General features: G+C 45.5%; 43 non-coding genes and 7 pseudogenes across 43 annotated transcripts; all 50 read left to right on the forward strand.

Moving 5' to 3' along the window:
• The first annotated feature begins 171 nt into the window (after positions 1-171).
• Positions 172-243, forward strand: trnad-guc (transfer RNA aspartic acid (anticodon GUC)). The gene has a single exon. It is a non-coding gene; the product is annotated as a tRNA-Asp (tRNA).
• Positions 244-939: 696 nt separating this feature from the next.
• On the forward strand, positions 940-1011 carry trnad-guc (transfer RNA aspartic acid (anticodon GUC)). The gene has a single exon. It is a non-coding gene; the product is annotated as a tRNA-Asp (tRNA).
• Positions 1012-1707: 696 nt separating this feature from the next.
• trnad-guc (transfer RNA aspartic acid (anticodon GUC)) lies at positions 1708-1779 on the forward strand. Its single transcript has one exon. It is a non-coding gene; the product is annotated as a tRNA-Asp (tRNA).
• Positions 1780-2476: 697 nt separating this feature from the next.
• On the forward strand, positions 2477-2548 carry trnad-guc (transfer RNA aspartic acid (anticodon GUC)). Its single transcript has one exon. It is a non-coding gene; the product is annotated as a tRNA-Asp (tRNA).
• A 696-nt stretch (positions 2549-3244) lies between these two features.
• trnad-guc (transfer RNA aspartic acid (anticodon GUC)) lies at positions 3245-3316 on the forward strand. The gene has a single exon. It is a non-coding gene; the product is annotated as a tRNA-Asp (tRNA).
• Positions 3317-4012: 696 nt separating this feature from the next.
• Positions 4013-4084, forward strand: trnad-guc (transfer RNA aspartic acid (anticodon GUC)). The gene has a single exon. It is a non-coding gene; the product is annotated as a tRNA-Asp (tRNA).
• Positions 4085-4780: 696 nt separating this feature from the next.
• trnad-guc (transfer RNA aspartic acid (anticodon GUC)) lies at positions 4781-4852 on the forward strand. Its single transcript has one exon. It is a non-coding gene; the product is annotated as a tRNA-Asp (tRNA).
• Positions 4853-5548: 696 nt separating this feature from the next.
• Positions 5549-5620, forward strand: trnad-guc (transfer RNA aspartic acid (anticodon GUC)). Its single transcript has one exon. It is a non-coding gene; the product is annotated as a tRNA-Asp (tRNA).
• A 695-nt stretch (positions 5621-6315) lies between these two features.
• Positions 6316-6387, forward strand: trnad-guc (transfer RNA aspartic acid (anticodon GUC)). The gene has a single exon. It is a non-coding gene; the product is annotated as a tRNA-Asp (tRNA).
• Positions 6388-7850: 1463 nt separating this feature from the next.
• Positions 7851-7922, forward strand: trnad-guc (transfer RNA aspartic acid (anticodon GUC)). The gene has a single exon. It is a non-coding gene; the product is annotated as a tRNA-Asp (tRNA).
• A 696-nt stretch (positions 7923-8618) lies between these two features.
• Positions 8619-8690, forward strand: trnad-guc (transfer RNA aspartic acid (anticodon GUC)). Its single transcript has one exon. It is a non-coding gene; the product is annotated as a tRNA-Asp (tRNA).
• Positions 8691-9386: 696 nt separating this feature from the next.
• Positions 9387-9458, forward strand: trnad-guc (transfer RNA aspartic acid (anticodon GUC)). Its single transcript has one exon. It is a non-coding gene; the product is annotated as a tRNA-Asp (tRNA).
• Positions 9459-10155: 697 nt separating this feature from the next.
• Positions 10156-10227, forward strand: trnad-guc (transfer RNA aspartic acid (anticodon GUC)). The gene has a single exon. It is a non-coding gene; the product is annotated as a tRNA-Asp (tRNA).
• Positions 10228-10923: 696 nt separating this feature from the next.
• Positions 10924-10995, forward strand: trnad-guc (transfer RNA aspartic acid (anticodon GUC)). The gene has a single exon. It is a non-coding gene; the product is annotated as a tRNA-Asp (tRNA).
• Positions 10996-11691: 696 nt separating this feature from the next.
• trnad-guc (transfer RNA aspartic acid (anticodon GUC)) lies at positions 11692-11763 on the forward strand. Its single transcript has one exon. It is a non-coding gene; the product is annotated as a tRNA-Asp (tRNA).
• A 696-nt stretch (positions 11764-12459) lies between these two features.
• trnad-guc (transfer RNA aspartic acid (anticodon GUC)) lies at positions 12460-12531 on the forward strand. Its single transcript has one exon. It is a non-coding gene; the product is annotated as a tRNA-Asp (tRNA).
• A 696-nt stretch (positions 12532-13227) lies between these two features.
• Positions 13228-13299, forward strand: trnad-guc (transfer RNA aspartic acid (anticodon GUC)). The gene has a single exon. It is a non-coding gene; the product is annotated as a tRNA-Asp (tRNA).
• A 695-nt stretch (positions 13300-13994) lies between these two features.
• On the forward strand, positions 13995-14066 carry trnad-guc (transfer RNA aspartic acid (anticodon GUC)). Its single transcript has one exon. It is a non-coding gene; the product is annotated as a tRNA-Asp (tRNA).
• A 1464-nt stretch (positions 14067-15530) lies between these two features.
• trnad-guc (transfer RNA aspartic acid (anticodon GUC)) lies at positions 15531-15602 on the forward strand. Its single transcript has one exon. It is a non-coding gene; the product is annotated as a tRNA-Asp (tRNA).
• A 696-nt stretch (positions 15603-16298) lies between these two features.
• On the forward strand, positions 16299-16370 carry trnad-guc (transfer RNA aspartic acid (anticodon GUC)). Its single transcript has one exon. It is a non-coding gene; the product is annotated as a tRNA-Asp (tRNA).
• Positions 16371-17065: 695 nt separating this feature from the next.
• On the forward strand, positions 17066-17137 carry trnad-guc (transfer RNA aspartic acid (anticodon GUC)). The gene has a single exon. It is a non-coding gene; the product is annotated as a tRNA-Asp (tRNA).
• A 1444-nt stretch (positions 17138-18581) lies between these two features.
• On the forward strand, positions 18582-18690 carry LOC144399972 (5S ribosomal RNA; annotated as a pseudogene).
• Positions 18691-18807: 117 nt separating this feature from the next.
• On the forward strand, positions 18808-18926 carry LOC144399580 (5S ribosomal RNA). Its single transcript, XR_013461726.1, has one exon. It is a non-coding gene; the product is annotated as a 5S ribosomal RNA (ribosomal RNA).
• Positions 18927-19042: 116 nt separating this feature from the next.
• LOC144399751 (5S ribosomal RNA) lies at positions 19043-19161 on the forward strand. Its single transcript, XR_013461897.1, has one exon. It is a non-coding gene; the product is annotated as a 5S ribosomal RNA (ribosomal RNA).
• Positions 19162-19277: 116 nt separating this feature from the next.
• LOC144399286 (5S ribosomal RNA) lies at positions 19278-19396 on the forward strand. Its single transcript, XR_013461431.1, has one exon. It is a non-coding gene; the product is annotated as a 5S ribosomal RNA (ribosomal RNA).
• Positions 19397-19512: 116 nt separating this feature from the next.
• Positions 19513-19631, forward strand: LOC144397057 (5S ribosomal RNA). Its single transcript, XR_013459202.1, has one exon. It is a non-coding gene; the product is annotated as a 5S ribosomal RNA (ribosomal RNA).
• Positions 19632-19747: 116 nt separating this feature from the next.
• On the forward strand, positions 19748-19866 carry LOC144398505 (5S ribosomal RNA). The gene has a single exon (XR_013460652.1). It is a non-coding gene; the product is annotated as a 5S ribosomal RNA (ribosomal RNA).
• A 117-nt stretch (positions 19867-19983) lies between these two features.
• Positions 19984-20102, forward strand: LOC144397070 (5S ribosomal RNA). The gene has a single exon (XR_013459215.1). It is a non-coding gene; the product is annotated as a 5S ribosomal RNA (ribosomal RNA).
• A 117-nt stretch (positions 20103-20219) lies between these two features.
• LOC144399798 (5S ribosomal RNA) lies at positions 20220-20338 on the forward strand (annotated as a pseudogene).
• A 116-nt stretch (positions 20339-20454) lies between these two features.
• LOC144399856 (5S ribosomal RNA) lies at positions 20455-20563 on the forward strand (annotated as a pseudogene).
• Positions 20564-20680: 117 nt separating this feature from the next.
• LOC144400912 (5S ribosomal RNA) lies at positions 20681-20799 on the forward strand. The gene has a single exon (XR_013462847.1). It is a non-coding gene; the product is annotated as a 5S ribosomal RNA (ribosomal RNA).
• A 117-nt stretch (positions 20800-20916) lies between these two features.
• LOC144394329 (5S ribosomal RNA) lies at positions 20917-21035 on the forward strand. Its single transcript, XR_013457005.1, has one exon. It is a non-coding gene; the product is annotated as a 5S ribosomal RNA (ribosomal RNA).
• A 117-nt stretch (positions 21036-21152) lies between these two features.
• LOC144400914 (5S ribosomal RNA) lies at positions 21153-21271 on the forward strand. Its single transcript, XR_013462849.1, has one exon. It is a non-coding gene; the product is annotated as a 5S ribosomal RNA (ribosomal RNA).
• A 117-nt stretch (positions 21272-21388) lies between these two features.
• Positions 21389-21507, forward strand: LOC144398492 (5S ribosomal RNA). Its single transcript, XR_013460639.1, has one exon. It is a non-coding gene; the product is annotated as a 5S ribosomal RNA (ribosomal RNA).
• Positions 21508-21623: 116 nt separating this feature from the next.
• Positions 21624-21742, forward strand: LOC144400915 (5S ribosomal RNA). Its single transcript, XR_013462850.1, has one exon. It is a non-coding gene; the product is annotated as a 5S ribosomal RNA (ribosomal RNA).
• A 116-nt stretch (positions 21743-21858) lies between these two features.
• LOC144398506 (5S ribosomal RNA) lies at positions 21859-21977 on the forward strand. The gene has a single exon (XR_013460653.1). It is a non-coding gene; the product is annotated as a 5S ribosomal RNA (ribosomal RNA).
• Positions 21978-22094: 117 nt separating this feature from the next.
• On the forward strand, positions 22095-22213 carry LOC144397071 (5S ribosomal RNA). The gene has a single exon (XR_013459216.1). It is a non-coding gene; the product is annotated as a 5S ribosomal RNA (ribosomal RNA).
• A 117-nt stretch (positions 22214-22330) lies between these two features.
• On the forward strand, positions 22331-22449 carry LOC144397072 (5S ribosomal RNA). Its single transcript, XR_013459217.1, has one exon. It is a non-coding gene; the product is annotated as a 5S ribosomal RNA (ribosomal RNA).
• A 117-nt stretch (positions 22450-22566) lies between these two features.
• LOC144399799 (5S ribosomal RNA) lies at positions 22567-22685 on the forward strand (annotated as a pseudogene).
• Positions 22686-22801: 116 nt separating this feature from the next.
• On the forward strand, positions 22802-22910 carry LOC144399857 (5S ribosomal RNA; annotated as a pseudogene).
• A 117-nt stretch (positions 22911-23027) lies between these two features.
• On the forward strand, positions 23028-23146 carry LOC144400916 (5S ribosomal RNA). The gene has a single exon (XR_013462851.1). It is a non-coding gene; the product is annotated as a 5S ribosomal RNA (ribosomal RNA).
• Positions 23147-23263: 117 nt separating this feature from the next.
• On the forward strand, positions 23264-23382 carry LOC144394340 (5S ribosomal RNA). Its single transcript, XR_013457014.1, has one exon. It is a non-coding gene; the product is annotated as a 5S ribosomal RNA (ribosomal RNA).
• A 117-nt stretch (positions 23383-23499) lies between these two features.
• On the forward strand, positions 23500-23608 carry LOC144399858 (5S ribosomal RNA; annotated as a pseudogene).
• Positions 23609-23724: 116 nt separating this feature from the next.
• LOC144399773 (5S ribosomal RNA) lies at positions 23725-23843 on the forward strand. The gene has a single exon (XR_013461919.1). It is a non-coding gene; the product is annotated as a 5S ribosomal RNA (ribosomal RNA).
• A 117-nt stretch (positions 23844-23960) lies between these two features.
• Positions 23961-24079, forward strand: LOC144397073 (5S ribosomal RNA). Its single transcript, XR_013459218.1, has one exon. It is a non-coding gene; the product is annotated as a 5S ribosomal RNA (ribosomal RNA).
• Positions 24080-24196: 117 nt separating this feature from the next.
• Positions 24197-24315, forward strand: LOC144394351 (5S ribosomal RNA). Its single transcript, XR_013457020.1, has one exon. It is a non-coding gene; the product is annotated as a 5S ribosomal RNA (ribosomal RNA).
• Positions 24316-24432: 117 nt separating this feature from the next.
• On the forward strand, positions 24433-24551 carry LOC144398712 (5S ribosomal RNA). Its single transcript, XR_013460859.1, has one exon. It is a non-coding gene; the product is annotated as a 5S ribosomal RNA (ribosomal RNA).
• Positions 24552-24668: 117 nt separating this feature from the next.
• Positions 24669-24787, forward strand: LOC144399149 (5S ribosomal RNA). Its single transcript, XR_013461294.1, has one exon. It is a non-coding gene; the product is annotated as a 5S ribosomal RNA (ribosomal RNA).
• A 116-nt stretch (positions 24788-24903) lies between these two features.
• Positions 24904-25012, forward strand: LOC144399859 (5S ribosomal RNA; annotated as a pseudogene).
• A 116-nt stretch (positions 25013-25128) lies between these two features.
• Positions 25129-25247, forward strand: LOC144398507 (5S ribosomal RNA). The gene has a single exon (XR_013460654.1). It is a non-coding gene; the product is annotated as a 5S ribosomal RNA (ribosomal RNA).
• The last annotated feature ends 92 nt before the right edge of the window (positions 25248-25339 follow it).

The following is a 25339-nucleotide window of genomic DNA, read 5'->3' on the forward strand; positions in this document are numbered from 1 at the left end:
GTGGAATAGTCTAAATCAGCACCTGCATGTATGAGGTCGTGGTTTTCAGCCAGGGAGTGGAGGATAGATCAAACTCGGCCTGGAGTGAGTATCCGCCCAAATGGACGCAGTTCAAGTGCATACTTCCTCTTAAGACCGAAGTTGAGGCTGCCAGACAATTTTGAGATACACTCCTCGTTAGTATAGTGGACAGTATCTCTGCTTGTCACGCAGAAGACCAGGGTTCGATTCCCTGACGGGGAGCTTCTTTTCAAAAGGCAACTACAAACTTTTCACTCTCCTTGGCTTCTCCTGTCCTATGCAACACAACTCATGCGGATTAACACTATTTTACTACTGAAACTACAGGTCCTGAACAGACTGTTGCTAAAAGCATGACTCCAGATAGTCACACTTCTGTCACTTAGCAAAAGTGTGACAATATTGTCAAAGAAGTGCTGAATCAAACGAATGCATGCAGGAGGACATCTCTCAGATGATGCCAATCGGTTGGCTTCATTAGTGGCCTTATGCGCAGCCTGGAAGAGCTGTCCTTTTATTGACCAGTTGCAAGAAGATCCACCGCTGCAGAGAAGGCAGGACAAATGGACAGTGTTTCCGCCCAGTTTCAAACTGGGGACCTTTCCTATGTTAGGCGAACGTGATACCACCGCTACACTAAAGAAACGTTTGCTCAATCCACAACTGGTATTGCTCTTTTGTCTTTGCAGAAGTACTTTGGAGAAGGTCTTGAACTAACAGATTCATCAGGCATTGACCATCATCACTATGGAACAGTCTAAATCAGCACCTGCATGTAGGAGGTTGTGGTTTTCAGCCAGGGAGTGGAGGATAGAACAAACTCGGCCTGGAGTGAGTATCCGCCCAAATGGACGCAGTTCAAGTGCATACTTCCTCTTAAGACCGAAGTTGAGGCTGCCAGACAATTTTCCAATACACTCCTCGTTAGTATAGTGGACAGTATCTCTGCTTGTCACGCAGAAGACCAGGGTTCGATTCCCTGACGGGGAGCGTCTTTTCAAAAGGCAACTACAAACTGTTCACTCTCCTTGGCTTCTCCTGTCCTATGCAACACAACTCATGCTGATTAACACTATTTTACTACTGAAACTACAGGTCCTGAACAGACTGTTGCTAAAAGCATGACTCCAGATAGTCACACTTCTGTCACTTAGCAAAAGTGTGACAATATTGTCAAAGAAGTGCTGAATCAAACGAATGCATGCAGGAGGACATCTCTCAGATGATGCCAATCGGTTGGCTTCATTAGTGGCCTTATGCGCAGCCTGGAAGAGCTGTCCTTTTATTGACCAGTTGCAAGAAGATCCACCGCTGCAGAGAAGGCAGGACAAATGGACAGTGTTTCCGCCCAGTTTCAAACTGGGGACCTTTCCTATGTTAGGCGAACGTGATACCACCGCTACACTAAAGAAACGTTTGCTCAATCCACAACTGGTATTGCTCTTTTGTCTTTGCAGAAGTACTTTGGAGAAGGTCTTGAACTAACAGATTCATCAGGCATTGACCATCGTCACTATGGAACAGTCTAAATAAGCACCTGCATGTATGAGGTCGTGGTTTTCAGCCAGGGAGTGGAGGATAGAACAAACTCGGCCTGGAGTGAGTATCCGCCCAAATGGACACAGTTCAAGTCCATACTTCCTGTTAAGACCGAAGTTGAGGCTGCCAGACAATTTTCAGATGCACTCCTCGTTAGTATAGTGGACAGTATCTCTGCTTGTCACGCAGAAGACCAGGGTTCGATTCCCTGACGGGGAGTGTCTTTTCAAAAGGCAACCACAAACTGTTCACTCACCTTGGCTTCTCCTGTCCTATGCAACACAACTCATGCTGATTAACACTATTTTACTACTGAAACTACAGGTCCTGAACAGACTGTTGCTAAAAGCAAGACTCCAGATTGTCACACTTCTATCACTTAGCGAAACTGTGACAATGTTGTCAAAGAAGTGCTGAATCAAACGAATGCATGCAGGAGGACATCTCTCAGATGATGCCAATCGGTTGGCTTCATCAGTGGCCTTATGCGCAGCCTGGAAGAGCTGTCCTTTTATTGACCAGTTGCAAGAAGAGCCACCGCTGCAGAGAAAGCAGGACAAATGGACAGTGTTTCAGGCCCAGTTTCACACTGGGGACCTTTCCTATGTTAGGCGAACGTGATACCACCGCTACACTAAAGAAACCTCGGCTCAATCCACCACTGGTATTGCCCTTTTGTCTTTGCAGAAGTACTTTGGAGAAGGTCTTGAACTAACAGATTCATCAGGCATTGACCATCGTCACTATGGAACAGTCTAAATAAGCACCTGCATGTGCTTATGTGACAGGAGAAGCCAGGGAGTGGAGGATAGAACAAACTCGGCCTGGAGTGAGTATCCGCCCAAATGGACACAGTTCAAGTGCATACTTCCTCTTAAGACCGAAGTTGAGGATGCCAGAAAATTTTCAGATACACTCCTCGTTAGTATAGTGGACAGTATCTCTGCTTGTCACGCAGAAGACCAGGGTTCGATTCCCTGACGGGGAGCTTCTTTTCAAATGGCAACTACAAACTTTTCATTCTCCTTGGCTTCTCCTGTCCTATGCAACACAACTCATGCTGATTAACGCTATTTTACTACTGAAACTACAGGTCCTGAACAGACTGTTGCTAAAAGCATGAGTCCAGATTGTCACACTTCTGTCACTTAGCAAAAGTGTGACAATGTTGTCAAAGAAGTGCTGAATCCAACGAATGCATGCAGGAGGACATCTCTCAGATGATGCCAATCGGATGGCTTCATTAGTGGCCTAATGCGCAGCCTGGAAGAGCTGTCCTTTTATTGACCAGTTGCAAGAAGAGCCACCGCTGCAGAGAAGGCAGGACAAATGGACAGTGTTTCCGCCCAGTTTCAAACTGGGGACCTTTCCTATGTTAGGCGAACGTGATACCACCGCTACACTAAAGAAACGTTTGCTCAATCCACAACTGGTATTGCTCTTTTGTCTTTGCAGAAGTACTTTGGAGAAGGTCTTGAACTAACAAATTCATCAGGCATTGACCATCATCACTATGGAACAGTCTAAATCAGCACCTGCATGTAGGAGGTTGTGGTTTTCAGCCAGGGAGTGGAGGATAGAACAAACTCGGCCTGGAGTGAGTATCCGCCCAAATGGACGCAGTTCAAGTGCATACTTCCTCTTAAGACCGAAGTTGAGGCTGCCAGACAATTTTCCAATACACTCCTCGTTAGTATAGTGGACAGTATCTCTGCTTGTCACGCAGAAGACCAGGGTTCGATTCCCTGACGGGGAGCTTCTTTTCAAAAGGCAACTACAAACTTTTCACTCTCCTTGGCTTCTCCTGTCCTATGCAACACAACTCATGCTGATTAACACTATTCTACTACTGAAACTACAGGTCCTGAACAGACTGTTGCTAAAAGCATGAGTCCAGATAGTCACACTTCTGTCACTTAGCAAAAGTGTGACAATATTGTCAAAGAAGTGCTGAATCAAACGAATGCATGCCGGAGGACATTTCTCAGATGATGCCAATCGGTTGGCTTCATCAGTGGCCTTATGCGCAGCCTGGAAGAGCTGTCTTTTTATTGACCAGTTGCAAGAAGATTCCCCGCTCCAGAGAAAGCAGGTCAAATGGACAGTGTTTCCGCCCAGTTTCAAACTATGGACCTTTCCTACGTTAGGCGAACGTGATACCACCGCGACACTAAAGAAATCTCGGCTCAATCCACAACTGGTATTGCCCTTTTGTCTTTGCAGAAGTACTTTGGAGAAGGTCTTGAACCAACAGATTCATCAGGCATTGACCATCATCACTATGGAATAGTCTAAATCAGCACCTGCATGTATGAGGTTGTGGTTTTCAGCCAGGGAGTGGAGGATAGAACAAACTCGGCCTGGAGTGAGTATCCGCCCAAATGGACACAGTTCAAGTGCATACTTCCTGTTAAGACCGAAGTTGAGGCTGCCAGACAATTTTCAGATGCACTCCTCGTTAGTATAGTGGACAGTATCTCTGCTTGTCACGCAGAAGACCAGGGTTCGATTCCCTGACGGGGAGCTTCTTTTCAAAAGGCAACTACAAACTGTTCACTCTCCTTGGCTTCTCCTGTCCTATGCAACACAACTCATGCTGATTAACACTATTTTACTACTGAAACTACAGGTCCTGAACAGACTGTTGCTAAAAGCATGACTCCAGATAGTCACACTTCTGTCACTTAGCAAAAGTGTGACAATATTGTCAAAGAAGTGCTGAATCAAACGAATGCATGCAGGAGGACATCTCTCAGATGATGCCAATCGGTTGGCTTCATTAGTGGCCTTATGCGCAGCCTGGAAGAGCTGTCCTTTTATTGACCAGTTGCAAGAAGAGCCACCGCTGCAGAGAAGGCAGGACAAATGGACAGTGTTTCCGCCCAGTTTCAAACTGGGGACCTTTCCTATGTTAGGCGAACGTGATACCACCGCTACACTAAAGAAACGTTTGCTCAATCCACAACTGGTATTGCTCTTTTGTCTTTGCAGAAGTACTTTGGAGAAGGTCTTGAACTAACAAATTCATCAGGCATTGACCATCATCACTATGGAACAGTCTAAATCAGCACCTGCATGTAGGAGGTTGTGGTTTTCAGCCAGGGAGTGGAGGATAGAACAAACTCGGCCTGGAGTGAGTATCCGCCCAAATGGACGCAGTTCAAGTGCATACTTCCTCTTAAGACCGAAGTTGAGGCTGCCAGACAATTTTCCAATACACTCCTCGTTAGTATAGTGGACAGTATCTCTGCTTGTCACGCAGAAGACCAGGGTTCGATTCCCTGACGGGGAGCTTCTTTTCAAAAGGCAACTACAAACTTTTCACTCTCCTTGGCTTCTCCTGTCCTATGCAACACAACTCATGCTGATTAACACTATTCTACTACTGAAACTACAGGTCCTGAACAGACTGTTGCTAAAAGCATGAGTCCAGATAGTCACACTTCTGTCACTTAGCAAAAGTGTGACAATATTGTCAAAGAAGTGCTGAATCAAACGAATGCATGCCGGAGGACATTTCTCAGATGATGCCAATCGGTTGGCTTCATCAGTGGCCTTATGCGCAGCCTGGAAGAGCTGTCTTTTTATTGACCAGTTGCAAGAAGATTCCCCGCTCCAGAGAAAGCAGGTCAAATGGACAGTGTTTCCGCCCAGTTTCAAACTATGGACCTTTCCTACGTTAGGCGAACGTGATACCACCGCGACACTAAAGAAATCTCGGCTCAATCCACAACTGGTATTGCCCTTTTGTCTTTGCAGAAGTACTTTGGAGAAGGTCTTGAACCAACAGATTCATCAGGCATTGACCATCATCACTATGGAATAGTCTAAATCAGCACCTGCATGTATGAGGTTGTGGTTTTCAGCCAGGGAGTGGAGGATAGAACAAACTCGGCCTGGAGTGAGTATCCGCCCAAATGGACACAGTTCAAGTGCATACTTCCTGTTAAGACCGAAGTTGAGGCTGCCAGACAATTTTCAGATGCACTCCTCGTTAGTATAGTGGACAGTATCTCTGCTTGTCACGCAGAAGACCAGGGTTCGATTCCCTGACGGGGAGCTTCTTTTCAAAAGGCAACTACAAACTGTTCACTCTCCTTGGCTTCTCCTGTCCTATGCAACACAACTCATGCTGATTAACACTATTTTACTACTGAAACTACAGGTCCTGAACAGACTGTTGCTAAAAGCATGACTCCAGATAGTCACACTTCTGTCACTTAGCAAAAGTGTGACAATATTGTCAAAGAAGTGCTGAATCAAACGAATGCATGCAGGAGGACATCTCTCAGATGATGCCAATCGGTTGGCTTCATCAGTGGCCTTATGCGCAGCCTGGAAGAGCTGTTTTTTATTGACCAGTTGCAAGAAGATTACCCGCTGCAGAGAAGGCAGGACAAATGGACAGTGTTTCCGCCTAGTTTCAAACTATGGACCTTTCCTACGTTAGGCGAACGTGATACCACCGCGACACTAAAGAAATCTCGGCTCAATCCACGACTGGTATTGCCCTTTTGTCTTTGCAGAAGTACTTTGGAGAAGGTCTTGAACTAAAAGATTCATCAGGCATTGACCATCATCACTGTGGAATAGTCTAAATCAGCACCTGCATGTATGAGGTCGTGGTTTTCAGCCAGGGAGTGGAGGATAGATCAAACTCGGCCTGGAGTGAGTATCCGCCCAAATGGACGCAGTTCAAGTGCATACTTCCTCTTAAGACCGAAGTTGAGGCTGCCAGACAATTTTCAGATACACTCCTCGTTAGTATAGTGGACAGTATCTCTGCTTGTCACGCAGAAGACCAGGGTTCGATTCCCTGACGGGGAGCTTCTTTTCAAAAGGCAACAACAAACTTTTCACTCTCCTTGGCTTCTCCTGTCCTATGCAACACAACTCATGCTGATTAACACTATTTTACTACTGAAACTACAGGTCCTGAACAGACTGTTGCTAAAAGCATGAGTCCAGATTGTCACACTTCTGTCACTTAGCAAAAGTGTGACAATGTTGTCAAAGAAGTGCTGAATCCAACGAATGCATGCAGGAGGACATCTCTCAGATGATGCCAATCGGTTGGCTTCATCAGTGGCCTTATGCGCAGCCTGGAAGAGCTGTCCTTTTATTGACCAGTTGCAAGAAGATCCACCGCTGCAGAGAAGGCAGGACAAATGGACAGTGTTTCCGCCCAGTTTCAAACTATGGACCTTTTCTATGTTAGGCGAACGTGATACCACCGCTACACTAAAGAAACCTTGGCTCAATCCACCACTGGTATTGCCCTTTTGTCTTTGCAGAAGTACTTTGGAGAAGGTCTTGAACTAACAGATTCATCAGGCATTGACCATCGTCACTATGGAACAGTCTAAATCAGCACCTGCATGTATGAGGTCGTGGTTTTCAGCCAGGGAGTGGAGGATAGAACAAACTCGGCCTGGAGTGAGTATCCGCCCAAATGGACACAGTTCAAGTCCATACTTCCTCTTAAGACCGAAGTTGAGGCTGCCAGACAATTTTCAGATGCACTCCTCGTTAGTATAATGGACAGTATCTCTGCTTGTCACGCAGAAGACCAGGGTTCGATTCCCTGACGGGGAGCGTCTTTTCAAAAGGCAACTACAAACTGTTCACTCTCCTTGGCTTCTCCTGTCCTATGCAACACAACTCATGCTGATTAAAACTATTTTACTACTGAAACTACAGGTCCTGAACAGACTGTTGCTAAAAGCATGACTCCAGATAGTCACACTTCTGTCACTTAGCAAAAGTGTGACAATATTGTCAAAGAAGTGCTGAATCAAACGAATGCATGCAGGAGGACATCTCTCAGATGATGCCAATCGGTTGGCTTCATTAGTGGCCTTATGCGCAGCCTGGAAGAGCTGTTTTTTATTGACCAGTTGCAAGAAGATTACCCGCTGCAGAGAAGGCAGGACAAATGGACAGTGTTTCCGCCTAGTTTCAAACTATGGACCTTTCCTACGTTAGGCGAACGTGATACCACCGCGACACTAAAGAAATCTCGGCTCAATCCACCACTGGTATTGCCCTTTTGTCTTTGCAGAAGTACTTTGGAGAAGGTCTTGAACTAACAAATTCATCAGGCATTGACCATCATCACTATGGAACAGTCTAAATCAGCACCTGCATGTAGGAGGTTGTGGTTTTCAGCCAGGGAGTGGAGGATAGAACAAACTCGGCCTGGAGTGAGTATCCGCCCAAATGGACGCAGTTCAAGTGCATACTTCCTCTTAAGACCGAAGTTGAGGCTGCCAGACAATTTTCCAATACACTCCTCGTTAGTATAGTGGACAGTATCTCTGCTTGTCACGCAGAAGACCAGGGTTCGATTCCCTGACGGGGAGCTTCTTTTCAAAAGGCAACTACAAACTTTTCACTCTCCTTGGCTTCTCCTGTCCTATGCAACACAACTCATGCTGATTAACACTATTTTACTACTGAAACTACAGGTCCTGAACAGACTGTTGCTAAAAGCATGACTCCAGATAGTCACACTTCTGTCACTTAGCAAAAGTGTGACAATATTGTCAAAGAAGTGCTGAATCAAACGAATGCATGCCGGAGGACATTTCTCAGATGATGCCAATCGGTTGGCTTCATCAGTGGCCTTATGCGCAGCCTGGAAGAGCTGTCTTTTTATTGACCAGTTGCAAGAAGATTCCCCGCTCCAGAGAAAGCAGGTCAAATGGACAGTGTTTCCGCCCAGTTTCAAACTATGGACCTTTCCTACGTTAGGCGAACGTGATACCACCGCGACACTAAAGAAATCTTGGCTCAATCCACAACTGGTATTGCCCTTTTGTCTTTGCAGAAGTACTTTGGAGAAGGTCTTGAACCAACAGATTCATCAGGCATTGACCATCATCACTATGGAATAGTCTAAATCAGCACCTGCATGTATGAGGTTGTGGTTTTCAGCCAGGGAGTGGAGGATAGAACAAACTCGGCCTGGAGTGAGTATCCGCCCAAATGGACACAGTTCAAGTGCATACTTCCTGTTAAGACCGAAGTTGAGGCTGCCAGACAATTTTCAGATGCACTCCTCGTTAGTATAGTGGACAGTATCTCTGCTTGTCACGCAGAAGACCAGGGTTCGATTCCCTGACGGGGAGCTTCTTTTCAAAAGGCAACTACAAACTGTTCACTCTCCTTGGCTTCTCCTGTCCTATGCAACACAACTCATGCTGATTAACACTATTTTACTACTGAAACTACAGGTCCTGAACAGACTGTTGCTAAAAGCATGACTCCAGATAGTCACACTTCTGTCACTTAGCAAAAGTGTGACAATATTGTCAAAGAAGTGCTGAATCAAACGAATGCATGCAGGAGGACATCTCTCAGATGATGCCAATCGGTTGGCTTCATTAGTGGCCTTATGCGCAGCCTGGAAGAGCTGTCCTTTTATTGACCAGTTGCAAGAAGATCCACCGCTGCAGAGAAGGCAGGACAAATGGACAGTGTTTCCGCCCAGTTTCAAACTGGGGACCTTTCCTATGTTAGGCGAACGTGATACCACCGCTACACTAAAGAAACGTTTGCTCAATCCACAACTGGTATTGCTCTTTTGTCTTTGCAGAAGTACTTTGGAGAAGGTCTTGAACTAACAGATTCATCAGGCATTGACCATCGTCACTATGGAACAGTCTAAATAAGCACCTGCATGTATGAGGTCGTGGTTTTCAGCCAGGGAGTGGAGGATAGAACAAACTCGGCCTGGAGTGAGTATCCGCCCAAATGGACACAGTTCAAGTCCATACTTCCTGTTAAGACCGAAGTTGAGGCTGCCAGACAATTTTCAGATGCACTCCTCGTTAGTATAGTGGACAGTATCTCTGCTTGTCACGCAGAAGACCAGGGTTCGATTCCCTGACGGGGAGTGTCTTTTCAAAAGGCAACCACAAACTGTTCACTCACCTTGGCTTCTCCTGTCCTATGCAACACAACTCATGCTGATTAACACTATTTTACTACTGAAACTACAGGTCCTGAACAGACTGTTGCTAAAAGCAAGACTCCAGATTGTCACACTTCTATCACTTAGCGAAACTGTGACAATGTTGTCAAAGAAGTGCTGAATCAAACGAATGCATGCAGGAGGACATCTCTCAGATGATGCCAATCGGTTGGCTTCATCAGTGGCCTTATGCGCAGCCTGGAAGAGCTGTCCTTTTATTGACCAGTTGCAAGAAGAGCCACCGCTGCAGAGAAAGCAGGACAAATGGACAGTGTTTCAGGCCCAGTTTCACACTGGGGACCTTTCCTATGTTAGGCGAACGTGATACCACCGCTACACTAAAGAAACCTCGGCTCAATCCACCACTGGTATTGCCCTTTTGTCTTTGCAGAAGTACTTTGGAGAAGGTCTTGAACTAACAGATTCATCAGGCATTGACCATCGTCACTATGGAACAGTCTAAATAAGCACCTGCATGTGCTTATGTGACAGGAGAAGCCAGGGAGTGGAGGATAGAACAAACTCGGCCTGGAGTGAGTATCCGCCCAAATGGACACAGTTCAAGTGCATACTTCCTCTTAAGACCGAAGTTGAGGATGCCAGAAAATTTTCAGATACACTCCTCGTTAGTATAGTGGACAGTATCTCTGCTTGTCACGCAGAAGACCAGGGTTCGATTCCCTGACGGGGAGCTTCTTTTCAAATGGCAACTACAAACTTTTCATTCTCCTTGGCTTCTCCTGTCCTATGCAACACAACTCATGCTGATTAACGCTATTTTACTACTGAAACTACAGGTCCTGAACAGACTGTTGCTAAAAGCATGAGTCCAGATTGTCACACTTCTGTCACTTAGCAAAAGTGTGACAATGTTGTCAAAGAAGTGCTGAATCCAACGAATGCATGCAGGAGGACATCTCTCAGATGATGCCAATCGGATGGCTTCATTAGTGGCCTAATGCGCAGCCTGGAAGAGCTGTCCTTTTATTGACCAGTTGCAAGAAGAGCCACCGCTGCAGAGAAGGCAGGACAAATGGACAGTGTTTCCGCCCAGTTTCAAACTGGGGACCTTTCCTATGTTAGGCGAACGTGATACCACCGCTACACTAAAGAAACGTTTGCTCAATCCACAACTGGTATTGCTCTTTTGTCTTTGCAGAAGTACTTTGGAGAAGGTCTTGAACTAACAAATTCATCAGGCATTGACCATCATCACTATGGAACAGTCTAAATCAGCACCTGCATGTAGGAGGTTGTGGTTTTCAGCCAGGGAGTGGAGGATAGAACAAACTCGGCCTGGAGTGAGTATCCGCCCAAATGGACGCAGTTCAAGTGCATACTTCCTCTTAAGACCGAAGTTGAGGCTGCCAGACAATTTTCCAATACACTCCTCGTTAGTATAGTGGACAGTATCTCTGCTTGTCACGCAGAAGACCAGGGTTCGATTCCCTGACGGGGAGCTTCTTTTCAAAAGGCAACTACAAACTTTTCACTCTCCTTGGCTTCTCCTGTCCTATGCAACACAACTCATGCTGATTAACACTATTCTACTACTGAAACTACAGGTCCTGAACAGACTGTTGCTAAAAGCATGAGTCCAGATAGTCACACTTCTGTCACTTAGCAAAAGTGTGACAATATTGTCAAAGAAGTGCTGAATCAAACGAATGCATGCCGGAGGACATTTCTCAGATGATGCCAATCGGTTGGCTTCATCAGTGGCCTTATGCGCAGCCTGGAAGAGCTGTCTTTTTATTGACCAGTTGCAAGAAGATTCCCCGCTCCAGAGAAAGCAGGTCAAATGGACAGTGTTTCCGCCCAGTTTCAAACTATGGACCTTTCCTACGTTAGGCGAACGTGATACCACCGCGACACTAAAGAAATCTCGGCTCAATCCACAACTGGTATTGCCCTTTTGTCTTTGCAGAAGTACTTTGGAGAAGGTCTTGAACCAACAGATTCATCAGGCATTGACCATCATCACTATGGAATAGTCTAAATCAGCACCTGCATGTATGAGGTTGTGGTTTTCAGCCAGGGAGTGGAGGATAGAACAAACTCGGCCTGGAGTGAGTATCCGCCCAAATGGACACAGTTCAAGTGCATACTTCCTGTTAAGACCGAAGTTGAGGCTGCCAGACAATTTTCAGATGCACTCCTCGTTAGTATAGTGGACAGTATCTCTGCTTGTCACGCAGAAGACCAGGGTTCGATTCCCTGACGGGGAGCTTCTTTTCAAAAGGCAACTACAAACTGTTCACTCTCCTTGGCTTCTCCTGTCCTATGCAACACAACTCATGCTGATTAACACTATTTTACTACTGAAACTACAGGTCCTGAACAGACTGTTGCTAAAAGCATGACTCCAGATAGTCACACTTCTGTCACTTAGCAAAAGTGTGACAATATTGTCAAAGAAGTGCTGAATCAAACGAATGCATGCAGGAGGACATCTCTCAGATGATGCCAATCGGTTGGCTTCATTAGTGGCCTTATGCGCAGCCTGGAAGAGCTGTCCTTTTATTGACCAGTTGCAAGAAGAGCCACCGCTGCAGAGAAGGCAGGACAAATGGACAGTGTTTCCGCCCAGTTTCAAACTGGGGACCTTTCCTATGTTAGGCGAACGTGATACCACCGCTACACTAAAGAAACGTTTGCTCAATCCACAACTGGTATTGCTCTTTTGTCTTTGCAGAAGTACTTTGGAGAAGGTCTTGAACTAACAAATTCATCAGGCATTGACCATCATCACTATGGAACAGTCTAAATCAGCACCTGCATGTAGGAGGTTGTGGTTTTCAGCCAGGGAGTGGAGGATAGAACAAACTCGGCCTGGAGTGAGTATCCGCCCAAATGGACGCAGTTCAAGTGCATACTTCCTCTTAAGACCGAAGTTGAGGCTGCCAGACAATTTTCCAATACACTCCTCGTTAGTATAGTGGACAGTATCTCTGCTTGTCACGCAGAAGACCAGGGTTCGATTCCCTGACGGGGAGCTTCTTTTCAAAAGGCAACTACAAACTTTTCACTCTCCTTGGCTTCTCCTGTCCTATGCAACACAACTCATGCTGATTAACACTATTCTACTACTGAAACTACAGGTCCTGAACAGACTGTTGCTAAAAGCATGAGTCCAGATAGTCACACTTCTGTCACTTAGCAAAAGTGTGACAATATTGTCAAAGAAGTGCTGAATCAAACGAATGCATGCCGGAGGACATTTCTCAGATGATGCCAATCGGTTGGCTTCATCAGTGGCCTTATGCGCAGCCTGGAAGAGCTGTCTTTTTATTGACCAGTTGCAAGAAGATTCCCCGCTCCAGAGAAAGCAGGTCAAATGGACAGTGTTTCCGCCCAGTTTCAAACTATGGACCTTTCCTACGTTAGGCGAACGTGATACCACCGCGACACTAAAGAAATCTCGGCTCAATCCACAACTGGTATTGCCCTTTTGTCTTTGCAGAAGTACTTTGGAGAAGGTCTTGAACCAACAGATTCATCAGGCATTGACCATCATCACTATGGAATAGTCTAAATCAGCACCTGCATGTATGAGGTTGTGGTTTTCAGCCAGGGAGTGGAGGATAGAACAAACTCGGCCTGGAGTGAGTATCCGCCCAAATGGACACAGTTCAAGTGCATACTTCCTGTTAAGACCGAAGTTGAGGCTGCCAGACAATTTTCAGATGCACTCCTCGTTAGTATAGTGGACAGTATCTCTGCTTGTCACGCAGAAGACCAGGGTTCGATTCCCTGACGGGGAGCTTCTTTTCAAAAGGCAACTACAAACTGTTCACTCTCCTTGGCTTCTCCTGTCCTATGCAACACAACTCATGCTGATTAACACTATTTTACTACTGAAACTACAGGTCCTGAACAGACTGTTGCTAAAAGCATGACTCCAGATAGTCACACTTCTGTCACTTAGCAAAAGTGTGACAATATTGTCAAAGAAGTGCTGAATCAAACGAATGCATGCAGGAGGACATCTCTCAGATGATGCCAATCGGTTGGCTTCATCAGTGGCCTTATGCGCAGCCTGGAAGAGCTGTTTTTTATTGACCAGTTGCAAGAAGATTACCCGCTGCAGAGAAGGCAGGACAAATGGACAGTGTTTCCGCCTAGTTTCAAACTATGGACCTTTCCTACGTTAGGCGAACGTGATACCACCGCGACACTAAAGAAATCTCGGCTCAATCCACGACTGGTATTGCCCTTTTGTCTTTGCAGAAGTACTTTGGAGAAGGTCTTGAACTAAAAGATTCATCAGGCATTGACCATCATCACTGTGGAATAGTCTAAATCAGCACCTGCATGTATGAGGTCGTGGTTTTCAGCCAGGGAGTGGAGGATAGATCAAACTCGGCCTGGAGTGAGTATCCGCCCAAATGGACGCAGTTCAAGTGCATACTTCCTCTTAAGACCGAAGTTGAGGCTGCCAGACAATTTTCAGATACACTCCTCGTTAGTATAGTGGACAGTATCTCTGCTTGTCACGCAGAAGACCAGGGTTCGATTCCCTGACGGGGAGCTTCTTTTCAAAAGGCAACTACAAACTTTTCACTCTCCTTGGCTTCTCCTGTCCTATGCAACACAACTCATGCTGATTAACACTATTTTACTACTGAAACTACAGGTCCTGAACAGACTGTTGCTAAAAGCATGAGTCCAGATTGTCACACTTCTGTCACTTAGCAAAAGTGTGACAATGTTGTCAAAGAAGTGCTGAATCCAACGAATGCATGCAGGAGGACATCTCTCAGATGATGCCAATCGGTTGGCTTCATCAGTGGCCTTATGCGCAGCCTGGAAGAGCTGTCCTTTTATTGACCAGTTGCAAGAAGATCCACCGCTGCAGAGAAGGCAGGACAAATGGACAGTGTTTCCGCCCAGTTTCAAACTATGGACCTTTTCTATGTTAGGCGAACGTGATACCACCGCTACACTAAAGAAACCTTGGCTCAATCCACCACTGGTATTGCCCTTTTGTCTTTGCAGAAGTACTTTGGAGAAGGTCTTGAACTAACAGATTCATCAGGCATTGACCATCGTCACTATGGAACAGTCTAAATCAGCACCTGCATGTATGAGGTCGTGGTTTTCAGCCAGGGAGTGGAGGATAGAACAAACTCGGCCTGGAGTGAGTATCCGCCCAAATGGACACAGTTCAAGTCCATACTTCCTCTTAAGACCGAAGTTGAGGCTGCCAGACAATTTTCAGATGCACTCCTCGTTAGTATAATGGACAGTATCTCTGCTTGTCACGCAGAAGACCAGGGTTCGATTCCCTGACGGGGAGCGTCTTTTCAAAAGGCAACTACAAACTGTTCACTCTCCTTGGCTTCTCCTGTCCTATGCAACACAACTCATGCTGATTAAAACTATTTTACTACTGAAACTACAGGTCCTGAACAGACTGTTGCTAAAAGCATGACTCCAGATAGTCACACTTCTGTCACTTAGCAAAAGTGTGACAATATTGTCAAAGAAGTGCTGAATCAAACGAATGCATGCAGGAGGACATCTCTCAGATGATGCCAATCGGTTGGCTTCATTAGTGGCCTTATGCGCAGCCTGGAAGAGCTGTCCTTTTATTGACCAGTTGCAAGAAGAGCCACCGCTGCAGAGAAGGCAGGACAAATGGACAGTGTTTCCGCCCAGTTTCAAACTGGGGACCTTTCCTATGTTAGGCGAACGTGATACCACCGCTACACTAAAGAAACGTTTGCTCAATCCACAACTGGTATTGCTCTTTTGTCTTTGCAGAAGTACTTTGGAGAAGGTCTTGAACTAACAAATTCATCAGGCATTGACCATCATCACTATGGAACAGTCTAAATCAGCACCTGCATGTAGGAGGTTGTGGTTTTCAGCCAGGGAGTGGAGGATAGAACAAACTCGGCCTGGAGTGAGTATCCGCCCAAATGGACGCAGTTCAAGTGCATACTTCCTCTTAAGACCGAAGTTGAGGCTGCCAGACAATTTTCCAATACACTCCTCGTTAGTATAGTGGACAGTATCTCTGCTTGTCACGCAGAAGACCAGGGTTCGATTCCCTGACGGGGAGCTTCTTTTCAAAAGGCAACTACAAACTTTTCACTCTCCTTGGCTTCTCCTGTCCTATGCAACACAACTCATGCTGATTAACACTATTCTACTACTGAAACTACAGGTCCTGAACAGACTGTTGCTAAAAGCATGAGTCCAGATAGTCACACTTCTGTCACTTAGCAAAAGTGTGACAATATTGTCAAAGAAGTGCTGAATCAAACGAATGCATGCCGGAGGACATTTCTCAGATGATGCCAATCGGTTGGCTTCATCAGTGGCCTTATGCGCAGCCTGGAAGAGCTGTCTTTTTATTGACCAGTTGCAAGAAGATTCCCCGCTCCAGAGAAAGCAGGTCAAATGGACAGTGTTTCCGCCCAGTTTCAAACTATGGACCTTTCCTACGTTAGGCGAACGTGATACCACCGCGACACTAAAGAAATCTCGGCTCAATCCACAACTGGTATTGCCCTTTTGTCTTTGCAGAAGTACTTTGGAGAAGGTCTTGAACCAACAGATTCATCAGGCATTGACCATCATCACTATGGAATAGTCTAAATCAGCACCTGCATGTATGAGGTTGTGGTTTTCAGCCAGGGAGTGGAGGATAGAACAAACTCGGCCTGGAGTGAGTATCCGCCCAAATGGACACAGTTCAAGTGCATACTTCCTGTTAAGACCGAAGTTGAGGCTGCCAGACAATTTTCAGATGCACTCCTCGTTAGTATAGTGGACAGTATCTCTGCTTGTCACGCAGAAGACCAGGGTTCGATTCCCTGACGGGGAGCTTCTTTTCAAAAGGCAACTACAAACTGTTCACTCTCCTTGGCTTCTCCTGTCCTATGCAACACAACTCATGCTGATTAACACTATTTTACTACTGAAACTACAGGTCCTGAACAGACTGTTGCTAAAAGCATGACTCCAGATAGTCACACTTCTGTCACTTAGCAAAAGTGTGACAATATTGTCAAAGAAGTGCTGAATCAAACGAATGCATGCAGGAGGACATCTCTCAGATGATGCCAATCGGTTGGCTTCATCAGTGGCCTTATGCGCAGCCTGGAAGAGCTGTTTTTTATTGACCAGTTGCAAGAAGATTACCCGCTGCAGAGAAGGCAGGACAAATGGACAGTGTTTCCGCCTAGTTTCAAACTATGGACCTTTCCTACGTTAGGCGAACGTGATACCACCGCGACACTAAAGAAATCTCGGCTCAATCCACGACTGGTATTGCCCTTTTGTCTTTGCAGAAGTACTTTGGAGAAGGTCTTGAACTAAAAGATTCATCAGGCATTGACCATCATCACTGTGGAATAGTCTAAATCAGCACCTGCATGTATGAGGTCGTGGTTTTCAGCCAGGGAGTGGAGGATAGATCAAACTCGGCCTGGAGTGAGTATCCGCCCAAATGGACGCAGTTCAAGTGCATACTTCCTCTTAAGACCGAAGTTGAGGCTGCCAGACAATTTTCAGATACACTCCTCGTTAGTATAGTGGACAGTATCTCTGCTTGTCACGCAGAAGACCAGGGTTCGATTCCCTGACGGGGAGCTTCTTTTCAAAAGGCAACTACAAACTTTTCACTCTCCTTGGCTTCTCCTGTCCTATGCAACACAACTCATGCTGATTAACACTATTTTACTACTGAAACTACAGGTCCTGAACAGACTGTTGCTAAAAGCATGAGTCCAGATTGTCACACTTCTGTCACTTAGCAAAAGTGTGACAATGTTGTCAAAGAAGTGCTGAATCCAACGAATGCATGCAGGAGGACATCTCTCAGATGATGCCAATCGGTTGGCTTCATCAGTGGCCTTATGCGCAGCCTGGAAGAGCTGTCCTTTTATTGACCAGTTGCAAGAAGATCCACCGCTGCAGAGAAGGCAGGACAAATGGACAGTGTTTCCGCCCAGTTTCAAACTATGGACCTTTTCTATGTTAGGCGAACGTGATACCACCGCTACACTAAAGAAACCTTGGCTCAATCCACCACTGGTATTGCCCTTTTGTCTTTGCAGAAGTACTTTGGAGAAGGTCTTGAACTAACAGATTCATCAGGCATTGACCATCGTCACTATGGAACAGTCTAAATCAGCACCTGCATGTATGAGGTCGTGGTTTTCAGCCAGGGAGTGGAGGATAGAACAAACTCGGCCTGGAGTGAGTATCCGCCCAAATGGACACAGTTCAAGTCCATACTTCCTCTTAAGACCGAAGTTGAGGCTGCCAGACAATTTTCAGATGCACTCCTCGTTAGTATAATGGACAGTATCTCTGCTTGTCACGCAGAAGACCAGGGTTCGATTCCCTGACGGGGAGCGTCTTTTCAAAAGGCAACCACAAACTGTTCACTCACCTTGGCTTCTCCTGTCCTATGCAACACAACTCATGCTGATTATCACTATTTTACTACTGAAACTACAGGTCCTGAACAGACTGTTGCTAAAAGCATGACTCCAGATAGTCACACTTCTGTCACTTAGCAAAAGTGTGACAATATTGTCAAAGAAGTGCTGAATCAAACGAATGCATGCAGGAGGACATCTCTCAGATGATGCCAATCGGTTGGCTTCATTAGTGGCCTTATGCGCAGCCTGGAAGAGCTGTCCTTTTATTGACCAGTTGCAAGAAGATCCACCGCTGCAGAGAAGGCAGGACAAATGGACAGTGTTTCCGCCTAGTTTCAAACTATGGACCTTTCCTACGTTAGGCGAACGTGATACCACCGCGACACTAAAGAAATCTCGGCTCAATCCACCACTGGTATTGCCCTTTTGTCTTTGCAGAAGTACTTTGGAGAAGGTCTTGAACTAAAAGATTCATCAGGCATTGACCATCATCACTGTGGAATAGTCTAAATCAGCACCTGCATGTATGAGGTCGTGGTTTTCAGCCAGGGAGTGGAGGATAAGGCCTTAGAAAGTGACTCCATTTAATTGTCAAAACTACAAAACCTTTGACACATTTTAAAAGATTAGGTAGAGGACATACAGTTGCTTACGGCCGTACCTCTCTGGCTCTGCCTGATCTCAGAAGCTAAGCAGAGTAGGGCCTGGTTAGTACTTGGATGGAAGACCGCCTGGGAATCCCAGGTGCCGTAAGCTTTTTCATTTCTCTCTCTGGAAGAAATCGAGAAGGCCTTAGAAAGTGACTCCTTTTTCATTATCAAAACTCCAAAACCTTTGACACATTTTAAAAGATTAGGAAGAGGACATACAGTTGCTTACGGCCATACCTCTCTGGCTCTGCCTGATCTCGTCTGATCTCAGAAGCTAAGCAGAGTGGGGCCTGGTTAGTACTTGGATGGAAGACCGCCTGGGAATCCCAGGTGCTGTACGCTTTTTCATTTCGATCTGTAAAAGACACAGAGAAGGCCTTAGAAAGTGACTCCATTTAATTGTCAAAACTACAAAACCTTTGACACATTTTAAAAGATTAGGTAGAGGACATACAGTTGCTTACGGCCATACCTCTCTGGCTCCGCCTGATCTTGTCTGATCTCAGAAGCTAAGCAGAGTAGTGCCTGGTTAGTACTTGGATGGAAGACCGCCTGGGAATCCCAGGTGCCGTAAGCTTTTTCATTTCTATCTGTAAAAGACACAGAGAACAACTTAGAAAGTGACTCCATTTCATTGTCAAAACTACAAAACCTTTGACACATTTTAAAAGATTAGGTAGAGGACATACAGTTGCTTACGGCCATACCTCTCTGGCTCTGCCTGATCTCGTCAGATCTCAGAAGCTAAGCAGAGTAGGGCCTGGTTAGTACTTGGATGGAAGACCGCCTGGGAATCCCAGGTGCTGTACGCTTTTTCATTTCGATCTGTAAAAGACACAGAGAAGGCCTTAGAAAGTGACTCCATTTAATTGTCAAAACTACAAAACCTTTGACACATTTTAAAAGATTAGGTAGAGGACATACAGTTGCTTACGGCCATACCTCTCTGGCTCCGCCTGATCTCGTCTGATCTCAGAAGCTAAGCAGAGTAGGGCCTGGTTAGTACTTGGATGGAAGACCGCCTGGGAATCTCAGGTGCCGTAAGCTTTTTCATTTCTCTCTCTGGAAGAAATCGAGAAGGCCTTAGAAAGTGACTCCATTTAATTGTCAAAACTACAAAACCTTTGACACATTTTAAAAGATTAGGTAGAGGACATACAGTTGCTTACGGCCATCCCTCTCTGGCTCCGCCTGATCTCGTCTGATCTCAGAAGCTAAGCAGAGTAGGGCCTGGTTAGTACTTGGATGGAAGACCGCCTGGGAATCCCAGGTGCTGTAAGCTTTTTCATTTCGATCTGTAAAAGACACAGAGAAGGCCTTAGAAAGTGACTCCTTTTTCATTATCAAAACTCCAAAACCTTTGACACATTTTAAAAGATTAGGTAGAGGACAAACAGTTGCTTACGGCCATACCTCTCTGGCTCTGCCTGATCTCGTCTGATCTCAGAAACTAAGCAGAGTAGGGCCTGGTTAGTACTTGGATGGAAGACCGCCTGGGAATCCCAGGTGCCGTAAGCTTTTTCATTTCTCTCTCTGGAAGAAATCGAGAAGGCATTAGAAAGTGACTCCTTTTTCATTATCAAAACTCCAAAACCTTTGACACATTTTAAAAGATTAGGAAGAGGACATACAGTTGCTTACGGCCATACCTCTCTGGCTCCGCCTGATCTCTTCTGATCTCAGAAGCTAAGCAGAGTAGGGCCTGGTTAGTACTTGGATGGAAGACAGCCTGGGAATCCCAGGTGCTGTACGCTTTTTCATTTCGATCTGTAAAAGACACAGAGAAGGCCTTAGAAAGTGACTCCATTTAATTGTCAAAACTACAAAACCTTTGACACATTTTAAAAGATTAGGTAGAGGACATACAGTTGCTTACGGCCATACCTCTCTGGCTCTGCCTGATCTCAGAAGCTAAGCAGAGTAGGGCCTGGTTAGTACTTGGATGGAAGACCGCCTGGGAATCCCAGGTGCCGTAAGCTTTTTCATTTCTCTCTCTGGAAGAAATCGAGAAGGCCTTAGAAAGTGACTCCTTTTTCATTATCAAAACTCCAAAACCTTTGACACATTTTAAAAGATTAGGAAGAGGACATACAGTTGCTTACGGCCATACCTCTCTGGCTCCGCCTGATCTCGTCTGATCTCAGAAGCTAAGCAGAGTAGGGCCTGGTTAGTACTTGGATGGAAGACCGCCTGGGAATCCCAGGTGCCGTAAGCTTTTTCATTTCTCTCTCTGGAAGAAATCGAGAAGGCCTTAGAAAGTGACTCCTTTTTCATTATCAAAACTCCAAAACCTTTGACACATTTTAAAAGATTAGGAAGAGGACATACAGTTGCTTACGGCCATACCTCTCTGGCTCCGCCTGATCTCGTCTGATCTCAGAAGCTAAGCAGAGTAGGGCCTGGTTAGTACTTGGATGGAAGACCGCCTGGGAATCCCAGGTGCTGTAAGCTTTTTCATTTCGATCTGTAAAAGACACAGAGAAGGCCTTAGAAAGTGACTCCTTTTTCATTATCAAAACTCCAAAACCTTTGACACATTTTAAAAGATTAGGTAGAGGACATACAGTTGCTTACGGCCATACCTCTCTGGCTCCGCCTGATCTCGTCTGATCTCAGAAGCTAAGCAGAGTAGGGCCTGGTTAGTACTTGGATGGAAGACCGCCTGGGAATCCCAGGTGCCGTAAGCTTTTTCATTTCTCTCTCTGGAAGAAATCGAGAAGGCATTAGAAAGTGACTCCTTTTTCATTATCAAAACTCCAAAACCTTTGACACATTTTAAAAGATTAGGAAGAGGACATACAGTTGCTTACGGCCATACCTCTCTGGCTCCGCCTGATCTCGTCAGATCTCAGAAGCTAAGCAGAGTAGGGCCTGGTTAGTACTTGGATGGAAGACCGCCTGGGAATCCCAGGTGCTGTACGCTTTTTCATTTCGATCTGTAAAAGACACAGAGAAGGCCTTAGAAAGTGACTCCATTTAATTGTCAAAACTACAAAACCTTTGACACATTTTAAAAGATTAGGTAGAGGACATACAGTTGCTTACGGCCATACCTCTCTGGCTCCGCCTGATCTCGTCTGATCTCAGAAGCTAAGCAGAGTAGGGCCTGGTTAGTACTTGGATGGAAGACCGCCTGGGAATCCCAGGTGCCGTAAGCTTTTTCATTTCTCTCTCTGGAAGAAATCGAGAAGGCCTTAGAAAGTGACTCCATTTAATTGTCAAAACTACAAAACCTTTGACACATTTTAAAAGATTAGGTAGAGGACATACAGTTGCTTACGGCCATCCCTCTCTGGCTCCGCCTGATCTCGTCTGATCTCAGAAGCTAAGCAGAGTAGGGCCTGGTTAGTACTTGGATGGAAGACCGCCTGGGAATCCCAGGTGCTGTAAGCTTTTTCATTTCAATCTGTAAAAGACACAGAGAAGGCCTTAGAAAGTGACTCCTTTTTCATTATCAAAACTCCAAAACCTTTGACACATTTTAAAAGATTAGGTAGAGGACGAACAGATGCTTACGGCCATACCTCTCTGGCTCTGCCTGATCTCGTCTGATCTCAGAAACTAAGCAGAGTAGGGCCTGGTTAGTACTTGGATGGAAGACCGCCTGGGAATCCCAGGTGCCGTAAGCTTTTTCATTTCTCTCTCTGGAAGAAATCGAGAAGGCATTAGAAAGTGACTCCTTTTTCATTATCAAAACTCCAAAACCTTTGACACATTTTAAAAGATTAGGTAGAGGACAAACAGTTGCTTACGGCCATACCTCTCTGGCTCTGCCTGATCTCGTCTGATCTCAGAAACTAAGCAGAGTAGGGCCTGGTTAGTACTTGGATGGAAGACCGCCTGGGAATCCCAGGTGCCGTAAGCTTTTTCATTTCTCTCTCTGGAAGAAATCGAGAAGGCATTAGAAAGTGACTCCTTTTTCATTATCAAAACTCCAAAACCTTTGACACATTTTAAAAGATTAGGAAGAGGACATACAGTTGCTTACGGCCATACCTCTCTGGCTCCGCCTGATCTCTTCTGATCTCAGAAGCTAAGCAGAGTAGGGCCTGGTTAGTACTTGGATGGAAGACAGCCTGGGAATCCCAGGTGCTGTACGCTTTTTCATTTCGATCTGTAAAAGACACAGAGAAGGCCTTAGAAAGTGACTCCATTTAATTGTCAAAACTACAAAACCTTTGACACATTTTAAAAGATTAGGTAGAGGACATACAGTTGCTTACGGCCATACCTCTCTGGCTCTGCCTGATCTCAGAAGCTAAGCAGAGTAGGGCCTGGTTAGTACTTGGATGGAAGACCGCCTGGGAATCCCAGGTGCCGTAAGCTTTTTCATTTCTCTCTCTGGAAGAAATCGAGAAGGCCTTAGAAAGTGACTCCTTTTTCATTATCAAAACTCCAAAACCTTTGACACATTTTAAAAGATTAGGAAGAGGACATACAGTTGCTTACGGCCATACCTCTCTGGCTCCGCCTGATCTCGTCTGATCTCAGAAGCTAAGCAGAGTAGGGCCTGGTTAGTACTTGGATGGAAGACCGCCTGGGAATCCCAGGTGCCGTAAGCTTTTTCATTTCTCTCTCTGGAAGAAATCGAGAAGGCATTAGAAAGTGACTCCTTTTTCATTATCAAAACTCCAAAACCTTTGACACATTTTAAAAGATTAGGAAGAGGACATACAGTTGCTTACGGCCATACCTCTCTGGCTCCGCCTGATCTCGTCTGATCTCAGAAGCTAAGCAGAGTAGGGCCTGGTTAGTACTTGGATGGAAGACCGCCTGGGAATCCCAGGTGCTGTAAGCTTTTTCATTTCGATCTGTAAAAGACACAGAGAAGGCCTTAGAAAGTGACTCCTTTTTCATTATCAAAACTCCAAAACCTTTGACACATTTTAAAAGATTAGGTAGAGGACATACAGTTGCTTACGGCCATACCTCTCTGGCTCTGCCTGATCTCAGAAGCTAAGCAGAGTAGGGCCTGGTTAGTACTTGGATGGAAGACCGCCTGGGAATCCCAGGTGCCGTAAGCTTTTTCATTTCTCTCTCTGGAAGAAATCGAGAAGGCCTTAGAAAGTGACTCCATTTAATTGTCAAAACTACAAAACCTTTGACACATTTTAAAAGATTAGGTAGAGGACATACAGTTGCTTACGGCCATCCCTCTCTGGCTCCGCCTGATCTCTTCTGATCTCAGAAGCTAAGCAGAGTAGGGCCTGGTTAGTACTTGGATGGAAGACCGCCTGGGAATCCCAGTTGCTGTAAGCTTTTTCATTTCGATCTGTAAAAGACACAGAGAAGGCCTTAGAAAGTGACTCCTTTTTCATTATCAAAACTCCAAAACCTTTGGCACATTTTAAAAGATTAGGTAGAGGACAAACAGTTGCTTACGGCCATACCTCTCTGGCTCTGCCTGATCTCGTCTGATCTCAGAAACTAAGCAGAGTAGGGCCTGGTTAGTACTTGGATGGAAGACCGCCTGGGAATCCCAGGTGCCGTAAGCTTTTTCATTTCTCTCTCTGGAAGAAATCGAGAAGGCATTAGAAAGTGACTCCTTTTTCATTATCAAAACTCCAAAACCTTTGACACATTTTAAAAGATTAGGAAGAGGACATACAGTTGCTTACGGCCATACCTCTCTGGCTCCGCCTGATCTCGTCTGATCTCAGAAGCTAAGCAGAGTAGGGCCTGGTTAGTACTTGGATGGAAGACCGCCTGGGAATCCCAGGTGCTGTAAGCTTTTTCATTTCGATCTGTAAAAGACACAGAGAAGGCCTTAGAAAGTGACTCCTTTTTCATTATCAAAACTCCAAAACCTTTGACACATTTTAAAAGATTAGGTAGAGGACATACAGTTGCTTACGGCCATACCTCTCTGGCTCCGCCTGATCTCGTCTGATCTCAGAAACTAAGCAGAGTAGGGCCTGGTTAGTACTTGGATGGAAGACCGCCTGGGAATCCCAGGTGCCGTAAGCTTTTTCATTTCTCTCTCTGGAAGAAATCGAGAAGGCATTAGAAAGTGACTCCTTTTTCATTATCAAAACTCCAAAACCTTTGACACATTTTAAAAGATTGGGAAGAGGACATACAGTTGCTTACGGCCATACCTCTCTGGCTCCGCCTGATCTCTTCTGATCTCAGAAGCTAAGCAGAGTAGGGCCTGGTTAGTACTTGGATGGAAGACCGCCTGGGAATCCCAGGTGCTGTACGCTTTTTCATTTCGATCTGTAAAAGACACAGAGAAGGCCTTAGAAAGTGACTCCATTTAATTGTCAAAACTACAAAACCTTTGACACATTTTAAAAGATTAGGTAGAGGACATACAGTTGCTTACGGCCATACCTCTCTGGCTCTGCCTGATCTCAGAAGCTAAGCAGAGTAGGGCCTGGTTAGTACTTGGATGGAAGACCGCCTGGGAATCCCAGGTGCCGTAAGCTTTTTCATTTCTCTCTCTGGAAGAAATCGAGAAGGCCTTAGAAAGTGACTCCATTTAATTGTCAAAACTACAAAACCTTTGACACATTTTAAAAGATTAGGTAGAGGACATACAGTTGCTTACGGCCATCCCTCTCTGGCTCCGCCTGATCTCGTCTGATCTCAGAAGCTAAGCAGAGTAGGGCCTGGTTAGTACTTGGATGGAAGACCGCCTGGGAATCCCAGGTGCTGTAAGCTTTTTCATTTCGATCTGTAAAAGACACAGAGAAGGCCTTAGAAAGTGACTCCATTTAATTGTCAAAACTACAAAACCTTTGACACATTTTAAA

The sequence above is a fragment of the Gasterosteus aculeatus genome, chromosome 2 (genome assembly GCF_964276395.1).
Source record: "Gasterosteus aculeatus chromosome 2, fGasAcu3.hap1.1, whole genome shotgun sequence".
NCBI classification, from domain to species: Eukaryota; Metazoa; Chordata; class Actinopteri; order Perciformes; family Gasterosteidae; genus Gasterosteus; species Gasterosteus aculeatus.